This window comes from Scardinius erythrophthalmus (assembly GCF_964197995.2).
Source record: "Scardinius erythrophthalmus genome assembly, chromosome: 19".
Taxonomy (NCBI): Eukaryota; Metazoa; Chordata; class Actinopteri; order Cypriniformes; family Leuciscidae; genus Scardinius; species Scardinius erythrophthalmus.
In genome coordinates, this window is record NC_138239.1 from 12,058,530 (window position 1) to 12,077,005 (window position 18,476).

Consider the following 18,476-nt stretch of genomic DNA (forward strand, 5'->3'; position numbering starts at 1 on the left):
CTATTATAATTAAATAGCCACGCAACAAATTTCATAGCGCATAACCAACGCGCTGTGAGGATAATAAAATATTAGCCTACAAAGAAGCTTTACTTCTCCTCATTAAAAATTGTCTAAAACATTTAGGTCGATTACAATGAATTATATACATATAATTAATTATTAACAGTCTATAATATGTCCGAACACTGCAATAATTCATTGCAGCAACAATTCAGGTAAGCAACAGTAATAACTTTGAACTACAGAACTTAAAGATCTCCCTTTTTTTTTTTTTTTTTTTTTGCTGCAGATGAAACTGTTTTCGCGCAGGCGCAGTGAGGGAAAAAACACTGAGTTTAGGGCAATCGGTTCGTAGCTCTGCTTCAACTGTGCGATATAGTCACGAGGAGCGACCAAAATTTCTAACATGCCTGAAATTCATCCGACCATCCGATTGCCGGTCGTGAGAGGTTAATCGTCTCTCGTTTCCCCCTGTACACTGCACGAACACGGCACGACAAACGACGCACGACAAAGCTGAAAATCGGCCCGACCCGAAAAAGAGTCGCACGAGTCAGAATTCGGCTCAAAATCGGACGAAAATCGCACAGTGTATGCCCGCCTTTAGACACTGGCATTGTTGAGAAGTTTTTGTGTCCCTATGCCGAGTTCAGACTGCAAGATTTTAGCCAGCGGCGGTTTCTTCATTAGGGCGATCGGGCGACGCACCACCTAAGTGTGAAAGGGACTTTCTATCACTATCTCATTCAACCACAGAGTTACGCTAGCAGTCACTCACTGTTGTTCTGCCTCTGGATATAGTCCAATCAGCGCCGAGTCACGTTCTGTGGAGTCCCGCCTCTTTTTGGGCGATTTCACTCTGGCTGAGAATCGCCCAGAGTCTTCCCATAGACTTACATTCAAAGATTTTTTTTTTCGAACTGCAGGCACTGCAATGCATTCTCTATGGGTTCCGGGAGGGCTCGCACTAACGTGCTTTCGTCATCATACGTAACCTTAAACTTGTGCAGCGATTGGTGGAAACAAATGTACCTCTATTAGTATTTAGCCATAAGCTGAAGTGACATCCAATAATTTCCTCAGTGCATAACTTACATTTCACGGACATATTCTCCATCTGTAAATGTTAGAAAGTCCAGTTTGCCGTCATGAGTGGGCGAGCTTTCTGCAAGCTATACTTCCGTGAACGAGCGCCCCCGCGTGCATGCGCGCCGAACAGACGGAGCGCAATAGAATAGTCTGAGCGCAATTATTCTGACTAATATACATTAGCACTAAATTATAAATATATTTAGCTAAAACATTTGTTGTTGAATATTTGTTGTTGTTGTTGGTGAACATAAATGTGCTAGATAATTTCAAACCTACCTGTGTATTTTTATGATATTAGCTTTTTTTTTTTTGGTTTAGAAAATTTAACTACTTCTTTAAAAAACATTATTTTGTTTTTAGATTGTAATGTTGCAATGTTAGAATGTAATGTGATTCATTTGACCCCTTTTTTGGATAGACTGCAGATAGACAGCAAGGTTGCACTATGTTTGTTTTTATAACCTTCAATATAAACATTGTTTGTAGGACAATATCGATCAGGATATTAAATATTAAAAAAAAAAATACAGGTTTTTTTTTATTCAAATAGAAAAATAATAATTAAATACTCAGATTATACCATTTATGCCATTTAGCCCAAAAATTCAGATTTATTTGGCAATTGGCTATTTCCCAACCCTACCGGCTGAAGTTTTAGCTAAACTTTAGGCTTATGATAGCTACATTATTATCACTGTTAAATTGTTATTTAACAATAAGCCTACATTCAGTCCTGAATTAAAAATTCAGTTTGTTGTGCCCCCCCAAAAAATTTTAGCACCAGCCGCCACTGATTTTAGCCCCGATTTTGGCTCGCCGACAGGTTTTGAGAAATCGCCGACAAATGCCCGAAATCACAGGCAAATCGGTGCTCGTTCACGCGAGTGACAATCACGCAGTATGAATGAGCAAAGACGCGATCTGAGAGAATCGCCGACGAGTCGCCGACGCCCGTGAGATATTTGGCATGCTAAATATCTGGACCTGTCGGCGATTCAAAATCCTGCTGTGTGTAAGTGTTCTGACTGAAAACTACATCGGCGATGACCGACAGCCAATGAGAGAGAAAGACACAGAAGCAGCGGGGAGTTCGGGGAGGAGTTATAGGCCACAATATCAGTAGTAATAGATATATTTACAATTACATCAAACAGAAACAAAGCACAAACATTTGCTTTAAACAGCAGCACATTGCAAAATTATTTATTTACCCCCAACTCTCTTTGCAGAAACACACAGTCCTTGCTCCCCTTGTCTTCCCAGCCATTTCCTCATGCATAATATGTTTTTCTTTTTCTCCTTTTCGCTACAAATCAGTGCACAGACAATTTGGATCGCAAGCTTCTTGCAGGCTATCATTAGGCTTGTTTGAGATGCGCCTTGCCTCGCCTGAAATGTTTGCGAGAGTAGGCGGCTGCAGTGAGAGGAGGAGTGAAAAAAGTGCAGGCAAGACGGACAGTTCTCTCTTCTCGCAGTGGATCTGACATCTGCGAGATCAAAGATGGATATCGCGGGATAAACGGGATTCACGCTCGTGCATAGTTTTGCTAATAAACTGGATGGAATTTAAGTTCTGTTGCTTTTATATGAAAATAAATATAATGAACAAGACACCCAAATAGCCTACTTATTTAATTCCATTCCAAATACATGTTTATCAATCTTTTTCTTTAATACAGATATATATATATTTTTCTTTTCTTTTTCTTTTCTTTTTTTTAAATAAAAATTACATTGCATAACTCATAGAGATCGCACTGTTAGATAGTTTGGGAATATTCACACATAACGTATACACATAAAACATGATATCAGAGTTTTAAAATCAAACATTTTAAAAGAGAAAAATACATCACGGTTGTTTAAACCAATGAACATTAAGCTGTGTCGTCAGCAAGTCGTTTCCCATCATGCTTTTGATCAGCGCAGTCAGTGGAGCAACTGCGCTCGACTGCATAATCCGACAGGTGCGCCTTGCGCTCGCGAGAGATTTTTGACATACGTCAGCATGACATCAGAGCAAGGCGGACCGCTCTCGGACACATTTCTAACCGGCATGCATCTCGCGCTGATCACCGGTGATCGGTTCTGCACAGATTTTGCTCATCTCAAACAAGCCTATTTTTAATAACAATTTCAGTCTTGCGCGAGAACTGCGGTCTTACGCACGCGGGATTTTGCACTATTTCCTTATCACTTCTCGCGTGTGTTTGGATGCGAAACATAGTTTGCGGACCAGACAGAAGTTGTCGGCGATTCTTCCTCCTGAAAGTCATGCAGTGTGAAACCTCCTGTCGCCGATGTATCATGCAGTGTGAACACACCAGCAACTGAATGTTACCCCAGATAGTCACGCAGTGTGAAAAGAACAGTGACCCGACTATAAAATCGTGCAGTCTGAACTCGGCTTAGCATGTGGACCTGTTCTTACCGACAGCCCCACTGGCTTCAAGCTAGCTACCTATGCATCCCCTTACTCCTTTTCAGGCATGGTTAAAAATAGTCTCAGTGCAACAAAAACATTAGGAAATGTTGTCTTAAGTCCATCCATATTTGCAGCAGCTCTGCAGGTGAGGTCTTGTCTTTGCTAAAATGTCAGAACTGAACGAGTTCATCAGCCAAAGCTTTGTCTAGGTCTTATGGATAAGTGGAGGAGAGTTTATCATCCCTAATGCGCAATTCACTTTCTCTACAGTCCTTGTAAAAGAGAACACCAAAAAGATCATACACCTCTTTGTATGCATCAATCCGTTTGGATGGGCATGATCTGGGGGCTCATTTATAACCGTTGTGTACGCACAAAACAGGCCCTGAAAGAGGCGTACGCCACTTCCGACGCATAAGTTGTGATTTATGAAAACAAACTTGACGGAAAATTTGCGTACCTGCACACAAACTCTGACCCATGCGTACGAACATTTTGGAGAGGGAGCAGTTTGGCGACATCCGATGGTGAGCTGAGGGATTGACGGTAGATGAATGAAATTAAACACACTGAACTTGAAAAGTTGCGCATATAGACCTATCCATATTACCATAAACATACAAATCACTTTCAATCCTCATTATGCGTCCTAATCATAAAAACATGCATGTCCACACTACCAATTTATATAAATAAATTGTAATAAATTCTCAAATAAAAGTGCATCAATTTAATTTATTTTACTTTCATTTGCTAATGATCTAAGGGTGGGCGTATGGGTTTACCACTCATTGTCTGATTGGTATGACAAGGTGTAAAGGATTGAATGTGATCGCTGTAAACATAAATACTACGGTGACACCTCTGCATGTACGGCATGATGGATGCGCTGGCATTGCTAGAGGACTATGCCAATGGCAGACTTAGGAGGAAAAGAGTGTTTAGAGACCGCGAAGATTTCCTGGCCCACAATGATGACTGGCTAATAAGCCGATTTAGGTTCCCTAGAGCCATGCTCTTGGATCTGTGTGCTGAATTGGGGCCAAGATTACAAAGGCAAACTACACGAAACTACGCCATCCCGGTACCATCCCAAGTCCTGTCAGTTTTAGGATTTTTGGCAACCGGGAGTTACCAGTGGGAGTTAGTCGATATAGGCAAGTTAACAAATATGATGATGCTATTTTTTTTCTGCGCAAAGCTTGATGTGGAAACTTATAATTCTGTTAATTTGACATAGGTCTGGGATTTCACAGCCATCCCTGAGCTCCTTAATAGCTGCTGTTTTGAAAGGGATAATTGCAATGACAAATCGATACATAAAGTTTCCTTACACTATTTGGGAACAGGCCAATATCAAAAGGCAATTTGCAGCAATGACCGATTCCCAAATGTAATCGGCGCAACTGAATGCACTCATATTGCTATAAGGGCTCCACATGAGAACAAGTTAATTTATGTGAATTGAAAACATGTGCATTCCATAAATGTGCAAGTTGTTTGTGAGGCCAACATGATTTTTACAAACGTTGTGGCGCAATGGCCTGGTTCAACACATGACTCGTTTATTGTAGTGCACAGCCGTGTAGGGAATAGACTTGAGGCAGGTGCTGTGCACGATGGGTGGCTTCTTGGTAAGTGGAAATTACATAATGGTCTGTTTTCTAACAGTTCAAGCCTACTGTAAAATTAATCTGTTATACTGATAGGTGACAGTGGTTACCCCCTGAGACGTTGGCTCCTCACCCCATTTCCAAACCCTCAGAGTGCAGAGCAAATGCGTTACAATGATGCGCACGCTCGTGCGCGCTCAGTAGTTGAAAGAGCCATTGGCCTCCTCAAGTGTAGATGGCGTTGCCTTGATGTTTCTGGTGGTAGACTTTTATATCAACCAAAAAAAAGTCTGCCAGATCATCATGGCATGTGCCATTCTACACAACATGGCACAGAGGAATGGTGTTGCTCTCCCCCCTGACCTCCCTTACCTCCAGCCTGAGGAGCCTGACCCACACTCCCTTCCACAACATGAACGGCATCATCATCAGGGAGCAAGGATCCGCGAGGAAGTAATGCAGCATTTTTGAAAGAACAACACAAAGGTTCATTTTTTAACAAGATCTTTTAATGTAGACGCAATGTCGCCCAACACAACCCTTATTTGTTTTAGCTCATCTGCAATTACTGTAATTGCGTCAATAGTTTCCCTCTGTGTCTGAAGGACAGCCTCAGTTAACACCCGGCCACTTCCAACCGTGCCATGGGGTCTGGATGCGCTCCTGCTGGGGACCTCCGGACACTCCACAGTTGCTGCAGACTCAGTGCTGGGAGTCTCCTCGCCACCCTGTGCTTCCATATCCTCTGGAAAAACAATACCACAATTTGTGCTATATTTTATTTAATTGTGCTAATGCAATAAAATAATTTACCTGTTTCCACCATGTCTGTGTCTCCCTCCGTGTCAAGCAGAATGCCGCACACACTGGTTTCTCCAATGATAGAAGCCAGCCGGGTCTCCAAGGGGGACAGATCAGGCGTCCCAGGACCCCCACCAGTCCCAGACACACTCTGTCGGTGACTGGCGAGCCTTTTTTTTGCCCCCACCTTTAAGTCGGACCACTTTTTTATTTCGGGAACCGTCCGGTTAGCCGAACCAACTGCATTCACAGCTGCAGTCACATGCTGCCATTCCACACTTTTTTTTTTGTTAGTGACGCCAATGCTATGACTACCAAACAAAATAATTTTCCTTTCCTCCACCTCCGTCACAAGAACCTCTATTTCGGTGTCTGTGAAATTTCTTTTTTTCCCCTTATTTTCCATTGCTGCCATTTTTACGCATAAAGAACCTATGGCTCGTTTATATTAATATGCATGAGGTGATTTGCATGGGCTATATATGGTTGAAAGGGGGCGGGTAAAGGGCGGTATGTCGATTTTTTTCACGTGCGCAAATTATCAGGTAGACTGTGATTTATAAATGGAAAATTCCGTGCAGGTGTGCGTGCGCACGGTTTTATAAGTCTCAATTTTTGTTTGCGTACGCCATTTTTGTCTTTCGGGCGCACGTACACTTTCAGTAAGGATCCTACGCACAGTTTTATAAATGAGGCCCCTGAGCCTGTCCAAAATGATGTAATATGTCTCGACCTTAAATCTCTGACTCCCATCAGTAAATGTCACTTCATCTTCATCAGAGGACTCATCCGCAAACCACTTTCTCTTTCGTGTGCGGCAAACGTCACATTGATAACATTGAGTAACACTGATAGCACGAGCGGATCCTTCCACCTCCATCACACTGCTCTCGAAGTGAGCCAACATAAGAGTAACGACTGCAATATGTCAACAGCAGTTGCTAAGTCCATGTCGCTTTTTTGAAGATGAATGCTTGTTGCCTTAAATCTGCTTAGCGCCCTGTGCCACAATGTACTCATAACCGCTGTTTCCAGTTTATTCAGCTTTCCAACAAGTGTAGCAGCATCATGTCTAGTGTCTGCTTTCTCATTACAATTTTCAGCAATTTTTGCAAGTGCTTCTCTAATTGCATTGTAGTTTTCATAGTGTTTTGGAGTTGGCTCAACAGCTCCATCTTGTGGCACACAGATTCAAAAGTCAAACTAATTTGAATTTCACTGTAATGAAATATCTGATTCCAGCGATGAGTGGATGCGCTGCAAAAGGTATAAAGGGATTGAAAAGGGATGTGATCTCCTCACATCAATCATCTATGCTGTTGACACCAACGAGATTCAAAGAATGACCAGCGCATGGGCATGTAGTGAATTAAAGGGTTTTGCATTTTCAGGTGTGCTTGAAGTCCATTAATATTTACCGGACATATTGATCGCATTATCATAGCTTTGTCCACGGCAGTTTGACATGTCCAACCCCAAGTCTCGCACCATTTTTAGGACACACTCAGCAAGGCTTGCACCTGTGTGGCTATGGAGGGGCTCATATCCAAGGAATCTTTCAACTACTTTGCCCTCAGCACTAACAAATCTAAAAATAAATGTCAGTTGGTCTACATGAGAAAGATCTGGTGTTGAATCTACAATTACAGAGAAATATTTAGCCAGTTGGATTTCAGCAGCTATGATGTTCTTGGTTTTCTCGCCCATTAATGAGATGAACTCTTCACAGATTCGAGAGGACAAGTAAGAGGGCTTACCTTTACCCTTCTGTCCATGCTTCTTTAAATGTCCTTGTAAAAAGGGGTCAAACACGGCAATCAGTTCAAGCAAACCAAGATAATTCCCGTTGTGAGGTGACCCAAGTTTTTCGTCATGCCCTCGGAATTGAAGCCCCCTCTCTCCCGAAAATTTGACAACAGCTACTACACGCCTCAAGACCTCCTTCCAATAGTTTTGTTCGGCCTCTATCTGCCGGCAAATCGAAGCATCCACTGTAGACAGGTGTTTCACTCTGTTCAATAAAGCAAGTTTGTGGTGTCAGTGATCAACACTCTTTTTGTGCTCGGATATCCTCTCGGGATGTTTCCAGTCACAGAAGTTGTTAGTGAATGCATTGCTTTGCGATGACAAAAGTTTACAAGCATAGAAATAAACTAAACCGGTTGACAGGAGTAAAGTAGCCATTCCCTAGACATAATTTCATTGTTTTGGAGACGAGAATGTAATTAATTTGTAAGAGAACATGTTCTTGCCCCGATTCCACAATCTCATACAGATGGTGGATATTTCGCAGCCTGGTTTTGATAGACTGCAGGCCCGCGTTGTATAGACTCTTCCTTCTCTCGCTCTGTGATGGGCCACCAGAAGGCTGGATCAGCAGGAACAATGTACCGATGCTCTGTTTCTTCATCCACCTCCGCCTGGGTGGAGCTCGAGTCGTTAGCCGTTGGTCGACTGTCTCCTCTGGTTGCTGAGGCTCATCAGGTGCGCTGCTGCTTTGATCAGCAGTGTCTTCACTGGCGCTGCTTGATTTTCGTTTGGCACTGCCACTTAGTTGCTGCCGCTTCTCCATTATATAATTGTTTTTGGCGCTTTTTGCTGTCTGCAGACAAATTCATCGTCTAACCGTTGCGCGTCACACCCACTCAGCGCAGATGCTTACGTAAAGTTATAGAATTGGAATTTTGTATCGCTTGTTTGTTGGTCAAGCATTTGATTTAAGAAGAAGAAGAGAAAAAAAAAATCACCAGATGACAAAAAAAAAAAAAAAAAACTGGTTAGTTGGTGCCCCCTGGAGTCTTGGTGCCTCTGGGCACTCGCCCAGTTGCCCATATGGTTAATCCGCCCTTGGACAGGATGATGATGAAATAAAATCAGGAAAGACAAAAAGAAGAAAAACAGGAAAAAAAAAAAAAAAAAAAAAACCTGACCTTGAATACAATGTCACAAAAAATCCTTGTTAGTATTTTCTCCATAACATACACATCATATAATTTACCATTGTTTAAAACAGCATCAAAATGGCGATCGCATTTTACATACAACGTGCAAGCATTCGTTCACTAAATGTGGTCGTAAAGAAAAATACATTACTAATAAAATAACTTAAACAGATTTCTCATTTATATTTCACTTATATGAGCATTTCACAAACATTTCACCCATATGAAATAAAAGTGTAACTCACCAAGACCTGATGAACTTGAACATATAACCTTAATCCTTTTTAGGTCTGAAGAACTCTGTTACACTTGATCCTTTGCTCATCCCTCTCGCAAAAATGAATTCTAATTATAGATCTGTTTCTTCAATAAACAACATCTTTGATATGCCTTAACAAGGCTGCTTCTACGCAACTGCGTCACACACTAGCTGTGTCCCAATTCAGGGGTTGCATCCTCCGAAGGCTGCATTTGAAAGCCGTTTGGCTATACTCGGTGCGTCAGCCTTCAAAGGATGCAGCCCCTGAATAGGAACACAGCTACTATAAATCAATTTAACAGTCTCTTTTTAGTCTTTCACATCAACTTCACTTCTCCTCTTTTGCTACATTGTCTCTGGACACATGTTTAATTCAAATTTTTTTTTTTTACAATTAGATAAAATAAATAGTTGATACCGGGGCTCTGATGCAGTTTTCAAAGCACTATTGTATCACACACCAATGCTTGTATCAAAATGACAATACCACATGATTGATGAAGCTTCGAACATCATGCAGTCGGAACAGCTGGTTTAAAAAAAAATGTAATAAAATTTTTTAAAATGATTTTAAAAAAACAGACCCCAACTGATGCATAAAAAGGGAATTGATTATGGAGGCAACGATTTAACACTACACTTCCCTATAACATAATTTAACTGAACACTCAACATATTCTTTCAATTACTATGATCACATACTTTTATATTTTATACTATTGATCATGTGAATCAGGCTACACATGACACGAGTTGTGGTCTCACAAATGAATTAAGATGAGATTAGATCATAGAACTGTATTGATCCCACTCTACCGTCACAGACTTCCGAAGCTTTGTTTGGTCACGTGCTTTTTCTGCTCTGCAGTGATTTGTTAGAAAAACAAGTGACCACCAGATGTCACTAATGCGCATTGTGTTAAAAGCTTCGAGTAATGAACCTTTTTTCAGCACAATACGATGCACGAACACTGCTGATGTATTTCTGGTAGAATCTCAGCCAGCGTCTTTACTGCCGCATAGCGCGTTCTATAGTGAAGGGTACTAGCGCCAAAACTTTCTTAAAATTCATTTTCTCAGAAATGGAGACAATGATTTTAGAAACTGATTCGCTAGCTGGATTTCGCATGATATGAGAGAACACTCACCCTCAAAGTTGTCGATGTAGCTCGAAATATATCATTTAAAGCCCTTCTCTTTCTTACTCTTAGGTGTGACAGCTAACTGCCTCACAATATTGTTAACATCATTCACGTTAACCGCTGGAAGTTCTTGTAAAACAGCGAGTGTAATTTACCATTATCTCCACCGAATGCAAAAACGGCTTCCGACGCAGCACCAGATGTAACTGGGCGGGCTGAGACAAAACGCGGAAGCGATCGTGCATAGAGCCTATTTGATGAAAGAATCAAATGCTTCAGAAAGCCTCGGTTTCCCATCCCTAAAAATAAATACTCACATTTATTTGGAGAGATCTGAATCATGTCTGCTTTCGTTTGCTCTGCCGATTAACCCTTTCGCACGTACGATCACACCGGTGTGATCAGTCTAGGCTGGTCCCTGGAGCGTACGATCACACCGGTGTGATTAGAACGGTCAGCGCATCACGTGATCAACTGCTAAATTCAAATGTGCGTTCGCGCGCGTTGGCTGGCGCTGAGCCAGAGACAGACGCACTCAGAGCTGTCATATATCACAACTTTTCAGTGTTTTCAACCACATAATGTTTATTTTAGGTTTCAGACATATAAGTACTAAAAAAACAATACATTTAGAGTTTGTAAAATACACACTGATGTCAAAGGAAGAGGCAATAATAATCCTTGCCATTATAATTTTTATTCATATCAGATACACATTGTGTAAGTAACTTTAAAGTTTACTCTATTCTTCTCCCAGTTCACCAGCCACTTACTTTTATGTATTTCGGGAGTCGTGGATGAATTCACGTGTTGTAAACAATCCAACAGATCCGATTCTCTGAACTGCGTCTGCGGCACAAACTAAGATGGCGGCGCCCATCGCGCATACAGCTCAACTAACGCGATCGTTATAAAGGTGTTTAAACAACAAAACACTTCCACTTGCATATATTTGACAATCGGAATATCAGATATTGCATGCCATATCTAACAAATTTGTGAATATTTTGAATAAAAAGGAAAAATGACATAAAAGCAGATCATCATTCATTCAGCTCTGTTGTTGCTGCGGTGTGTCACGTGACAAGCAATGACGCGTCACCATGGACACCATAAAGTGACACATTCTAAATAACGGTCGCCTTGAAAAACTCACGCTGGGGGGTCAGCCAGAATATTTTGAACTTACGTGTGAAAGGGTTAAAGAGAGCGCGAGCTCCAACCGCGTGTGATCCAGAAAACAAAAAATGCGCTACACTCTCATTGGTTGGGCCTTCCAAACAAAAAATATTTTAATTGGCTGTTCTAGAACACACGAAAATAAGAAATAATTTATATATAAAACTTAAAAAATTAACTTTTTTTAATGCTAAACTCTGTAATCTAATCTCTGCCTGTCTGTAAGCTATGTGTGAAACCTCAGAGTCAGGGGCGTAGCAGCCATTATAAAAGTGGGGGGGACAAAAGCTGTATGTGACCATAGGACGTGACCCAAAGGTGATGTTCATTTTCCTGGCTCAAAACGAGGCGGAGGTGGTAAAATCCTAATAATGTTTAATAATAAGATAATTAAATGTGTATTTTTTTGTAGATCATCATATACCCTAATGTGTTTCCCACATTATTTTTGTTGGTGGAGCTTGGTACCTCTAGGGGGGTCCGGGGGCATGCCCCCCCGGAAGAAAATTTTGTACATTTTAAAGATAAATTCATTAATCTGGTGCACTTTGAGTCACCCGAATCCACTGTTAAAAATAAATAATCCACCCGCAAACCGCCCGATGATATTCTCTGATTTAGATATCTGCATCTGATCATCACATTACAATTATTCAAATTCTGGTATCAAATTATTCAAATTATGGTAACATATCACACTGAAGTAGGCTGATTTAAAATGAACATTTATTTAAAATAAAAGTTCTTCTTTTGGCAAAATTACATTTCCTTATAGCCTAAACAGAGGCTTTACTCCCTTCAAACTTAAATTGTCAATGTTTCATTACATCACTGTTTGAAAACACAATTTTTTTTGTACCTTTTATAAAGGCATTTTTATGCTCCATCTTTCATTTTAAATTCTTAAATTTGATCAATATATTCAATTAAAATAATAAGACACTAGGCTGTTACCAATCAAATTAAATAATTTACATTGAAAAAATATAACTGTATTAAATTAGATTATTTTAAATATTTTTGAATATACAAATAAGGAATGTTGAAAAGAATGATACTTTATGAAACTAAACCGCCAGTAGGAGGCGGCAGGCGACCGTCTTAATGAGCGAGTCATTGAGTCATTCATTCAAACGATTCGTTCAAACGGCTGATTTATTCAGAATGAGGCAGTTTATGAATGGGTAATTGAATCTTTGACTCAACCGATTTGTTCAAAACGCTGAATCATTCAGTAATGCAACGAGTGTTGCTGTGAGATGCGCGTTCTGCTGTGATCTTTGTTTGGGACTATTTTCGCTGATGAAACAGAGCAAAAACAGTCATTGCGACTAAAATGTAAGTGAGTACATTTTTGAGTACATCAAGTAAAATTATTGTAAGTTAATTTTAACTGTTTGTTTATTGAACTGTTATGAAACCAGTCACGGTTTCAATCTTGATGGCATTCAGGAAAACAGCTGGTCGTGTGTAGCCTAGCTATATATTGTTTCTTAACTAGGCTATATTGTTTCTAAAATGTTATAACTTCACGAGCCTCGACAGCGCACATTAGGCCTATATTATTATCAACTATAGGCTATCAATCGCCACTTACATCAAATGAAATAAAACAGAATCATCCATTCCTCCACACGCATCCATCCATCCATCCATCCACACACGTTTTCGGTGATTGCCTGGTTATTTTTTATTTTTATATTAAAAATTGTTTTAATCAGTGCATTTGTCCGAAAAAAAAAAAATGCGGGGGACAGAATCACCGGTTTCTAAAAGTGAGGGGGACGTGTCCCCCCCGTCCCCCCCGGTTGCTACGCCCCTGCTCAGAGTAATATAAATCTCAAGTTCTAGTCCTGTTCATTATTAGGCTATCAATGTTCCTTCTCACAATTATGCTAGATTCTCATCTTCTATCTTAAAATACCTCTGTAACAAAGTTCAAAGGAAGAAGGACGAAGAAGTCAGGGGTGGCGAGTAAAACAAGTTTTATTACTCATCAAAATACATAAATGAACAAAATAAATCCTGTCAGGCTCTCTGCCTCCACAGCCACAAAAACAGCACACAATCAATCACATCAGGGTAATCAGTCTCTCTCTCTCTCTCTCTCTCTCTCTCCCTGTCCCAGGTCTGGGCGGGGCGCTTATATCTCGTTTCACCGCCAAGCACTGGAATTAAAGACAGGTGTTAGTTATTATTCACTTGACCTCCTTATTACCGCGCATCTCTGCACTCGTTCCCTCGCTGCAGACCTCGCTTTACCACGCCCCCCTCGCCACAACCACCACCACCTATTTCAAGTTCAATATAAAGTTGGACTGCCTCTGAGCTAGAACAGATGGGTTCTGTAGATTAAAGCAGCAAACACTGGCAGGTTGAATGATGAAGGCTCTAATTGTGCTATTTTATGATTTTCACTCACTGTTTTAACTCTGGGCTGGAGTGGTGGAAAGCATAAGGTTCTTATGTCCAATAAGGTGAACATAATTCACTACAAATAACATTTTTATATGAAAAGATATTTTGTTTTGACAAGATGTCTCCTTGACAGTATTGAAGCTAGAGTTCATAAAGACAAAAAAGCACATCATATTGCATTCTTTATGTCAATGCACTGCCAAAGTGCTAGTGCTAGCATGGTGTCTGTATTTGGTCACTATATTGCATACTGAGCATGTTGTGTTTTCATTGAGTTTGTTGTGATTGAGACAGATAACATGAAGCAGTACCGGCATTCCTCCACTGTAATTGGTTAACCTACCACCCACCACCATTAAGGAGATTAAAGAAAATGAAATGTTATTTTAAAATATGCACAATCACTCTTAAAGGTGCATTAAGCAAATTTTCATGTTAAAAATACCCGTTTTTCTAACCCATACATGCTTAAACAATTGCCTGATGGGCTGAATGAGCCCTTCTGCACTGTAAAAAATTTTAAGCCAGTACAACAAAAAAAATCTTAGTACTAATTTCCTTCAGCTTTTTTTCGTTTACTCAACTTTTGTAAATAACAGTTAGACTGACTGAAATTAAGTTGTAAGTCTTACAATTTTTTTTTTATTGGGTTAACTTAAGATTGTTAGTTTTCTGGAGAGGTGCAACTATTTTTTAACAAACCTTTTTAAGTTGAGCCAATTCAAAAAAATTTGTCTCAATGTCTGAAGTTGAGTGAACAAAAAAATCCTAAAGGAAATTGGTACTAAGTAATAATATGTTAAGACTGGAAACTAAAATAACTTTGCCCAAGTCAAAAACTGAAAACAGTGAGTCAATGTTAACAAAACATTTATTCAGAAGCATAATACAGTTTTGGGAGAATTAATAAACTAACAATTCTTTTTAAATCTTGATATCCGATTGTATTCAGAAGACATGGATTAAATCATATGTGTTACATTTATATAAAACATGGTTTACATTTATATGTTCTAGAGAAGAAATGAAGCCATAAAAAGACTATGCACTAAATAAGAGTACAAACTGGAACAAATAAATGCTCAATCTTACAATTATCCATATGGATTGCAGCTACTTGAACAAAAATTTTTTTGAAGGACTGGACTCTTGCTGAGCACTTTAAGTCAAGACCAATAAACAATTTTTAATTTAGTCAAAAGTGTATTGTATGCATTTTAATTGTTTAGGACAGTTCACATTGAGGGCATAAATCAAGCCAAAGATGAGAGTAACAGCTGTGGCAAAGTTCTTGCACATTATCTAGCCCAATCTGCTCTTATAGTACTACAGAGAGGCACCTTATAATTGGGTTGGAGTGGAACAGTTGCAACATCATCTTCAATGATAGTTAAGATCCTCATCTTCTCCCCTTGTGAATGTCATCTGGCTCTGTGTCCTGCAGTAGAAAATAAATTGACATAACTTTTTTTATTTTGAATTATGTTAAACCACAGAGTGACCCTAAACATGTGCTCATGTACCTTCACTTGAAAAGTAAAGGTGGTCATGTTTTTAAGCTTGTTCAAATTCAGCCATAGAACTAAAACTGATAAACAGAATACATCTCCCAATTTCCTGCACCTGTGCTGTTAGATGCCATATCAGTATTAAAGGGATAGTTTACCCAAAAATGAAAATTAGCCCATGATTTACTCACCCTCAAGTCTGCCACTATATCACTGCCCTTATAAAGCTTGGAAGAGCCAGGAATCGTTTTAATATAACTCCAAATGTATTTGTCTGAAAGAAGAATGCCATATACACCTAATGACTTCAGGGTGAGTAAATCATGGGCTAATTTTCATTTTTGGGTGAACTATTCCTTTAATATAGTTACACGTGGCACAACATCATGGGGATCTGGTGAACAGGTGAAATTATATCAAGTGTGAGTGTATATGCTGGTGACACACATCTTCTTACCAGGCAAGTCTTCAGGATGTTTCCTGACTTTTCCCTCATAAACAAAGGTAGAGCTCTGAGAGTTGTAGCCTTTCTTTGAGCAAGCACATTGCAGTTTCTGTGTCTGAAAGACAGAAAACAAATATGGAACAATCTATGCATGTTATATCCAAAGAGAAGCATGGGAATTACCTTGAAAAGGAGATGGCAAAATTCAGCCTTTAACCAGAGAGATATGACCACATGCAAAATAATTACCTGATGATTAAGTTGGTCTAGGAGGATCTTCATCTCATCGGATACGCTCCACCACTTGTTTTGTACAATTAGATGTGTATTCATCTAACTAAGAGAAAAAGGTGCTCTTCTGATTAGTTTGTGTAAACCTGTAATACTCAGCACAGACCCTGAAAAAAAAAAAAAAAACACTGTTAAAACAGTAAGAATTAAGTGTAGGCCTACATGTTAATTCAGTTCTACTAACTAAAAATGATAAACTCACCTGATCTTTCAAAAACAAAGGCCACTGTTTTAGCACATCAGAGGTTCTTGTTGCTGTACTGATGTTCTTTAGTCTAAAAGGGACAAATACAACATAACAAAGATTCATATTAAACAAAAAAAAAAAAAAAAAACAGTTACAGTAGGTTAATTTACATATAGTAAAAATACTACAGAAATGGAATAATCAAATGTGAAAAAAATGTATTCATTTTTTCCTTAAAAATACAAAAGTTATAAAGAGCAGTGAGCGATTTTGTCTTTCGTTGATTAACAGGAAGGACACTGACAGCGGCAGATAACATATTTTCACTTTAAACATTATTTAATATACAAAGCAAACATGCGTATTTTTAACATAACATAACATTTGTTTTGCATATATAGGCCTATATTTTTCCCCTCTAAATTGTATTATATTGAATTATATTGCACTACTGTAGAATGCCTGAGCCTCAACCTAAGCATGTACAAATTGTCACTGACATTTGTATATAGGCCTATACAACAAATAAACTTGAATAGACTACTGTCACTTTAAGAGCTATTGCACAAATTTAATACTGAAACATCTGGATTTTACAACATTGTTTGTTCACTTAAGACATAGCCGACTGTAATACATGAATACTACACACACAGTGGGTTTTTTTTAAATAATTATGTGTATTTCACTATTAATTAGCAATAAGCCGTGAAAGATAACTGAATTCGCACTCACATTCTGTCTGAGATAAACAGCTCTCTTCTGTCTCAATCAGCGCAAGCACCAGATTTGAGTCTTTTTCTAACGACTTACTGGCTTAACATTTTAAACTTCGTGCACGTTCTTGTCTTTTCTCATTCAAGCATGTTTCCTCGCTTTAACTTTAGTCTAGGTGTCAATAGTTAAGTAAGTTAGCCATGTGCTACGCGGATAATCTCTAACAATAGACACTTATCGTCTCCACAGAAAATATCTTTTAACATAATACTATATTTTACCAACATATGTCTGCAATCAATGTAGCTTATTTTCATTCATAAAGCAAAATAAAACTTACCTCAGAGATGAATCCAGTCCCTTCGATAGCGTGGTTGAAGGAGGAAACCCCGTGTAACGTACATAGAGGCAGACTGCGCATGCGCGATGGTGGGAAGTTAAACGTTCCAGCGCAGAAATCAAAACATTAAGTTTTCTCAACTTATTTTTTTGTGTTCATTGGACAAATAGTAGTAAACATGCAGTTAAATAGTTTTTATAAGTTAACTCAACATTGCGCTCAAACATTTGCCCACTCAACTTATAATCTTAAGGTGAGTAAACAATTTGCAAGTTGGATTTTTTACAGTGTGATCTCTGCGATTGCCTCTCGTGACGTCATGTGCGTTCACGCTCACCTGGCTATGTCTGGCAGGTTTGTGTATTCGCCGCCATTATCCGCATCAGCGAAGACAACTCAAGCGACTTTGGCAAAAGTAGAAGATGGATTCAAAGAGACCGGCTTCTAGTTCATCCCAAACCCCAACGCAAACTCCACGTAACCGCGTGCACAACTCTGGTTGCAGTTTCGCGTGTCGCCAGAAGGGGGCATAGTTCTGCAAAAACTCAGAGACTTGCTCAATGCACCTTTAATCATATGCCTAATATGTCGGAAACGGTTTTGTTGTTATTTCCTGTCTTGTTACATTAAGTTATGAATGTGGCATGGATCACATAAATGATAGTTCATATTTTCAATTCAAAACGATTAAATTTGACCAAAAAATAAGTGGTAGGCATCACCGGATATTACTCTCAGTCATTGAACATTTCTATTGTAAAAGTATCTTAAATGTTTAGCTACCTCATGTTTTTTTACCATTAAAACGGAAGTGTTATGCTTGGCTTCTGTGAACAGTAAAGCCTGTTTTCTTTTATTTGATTGGCCATCTCAATCATTTTGACACTGACAAGAATTTGATCATATCTAATTTTTAGGTGAGACTTTTGGTGGTTTCAGCCCTGGTTTAAACTGTGAGTCAAGTTTTTATTTTTGTTTTTCTTTAAAACGCATTTATCTACTGCAGTATAATCAGCCTTGAACTGATGAGGTGGACATTATATAGCGTCATAACCTGGCTTTGTCCCCCAGGTCTTTTGTAGTGCTGAACATTTTTCTATAAAAGGATTCATGT

At 39.2% G+C, this 18,476-nt stretch overlaps 1 long non-coding RNA gene across 1 annotated transcript; it reads right to left on the reverse strand.

Annotated features, from left to right (window-relative positions):
• Positions 1–15,838: 15,838 nt before the first annotated feature.
• Positions 15,839–17,405, reverse strand: LOC308707412. The gene is made up of 4 exons (XR_014032165.1): positions 17,363–17,405; positions 16,321–16,393; positions 16,077–16,225; positions 15,839–15,942 (listed from the first exon to the last, which is right to left on the reverse strand). It is a non-coding gene; the product is annotated as an uncharacterized lncRNA (long non-coding RNA).
• Between the last annotated feature and the right edge of the window lie 1,071 nt (positions 17,406–18,476).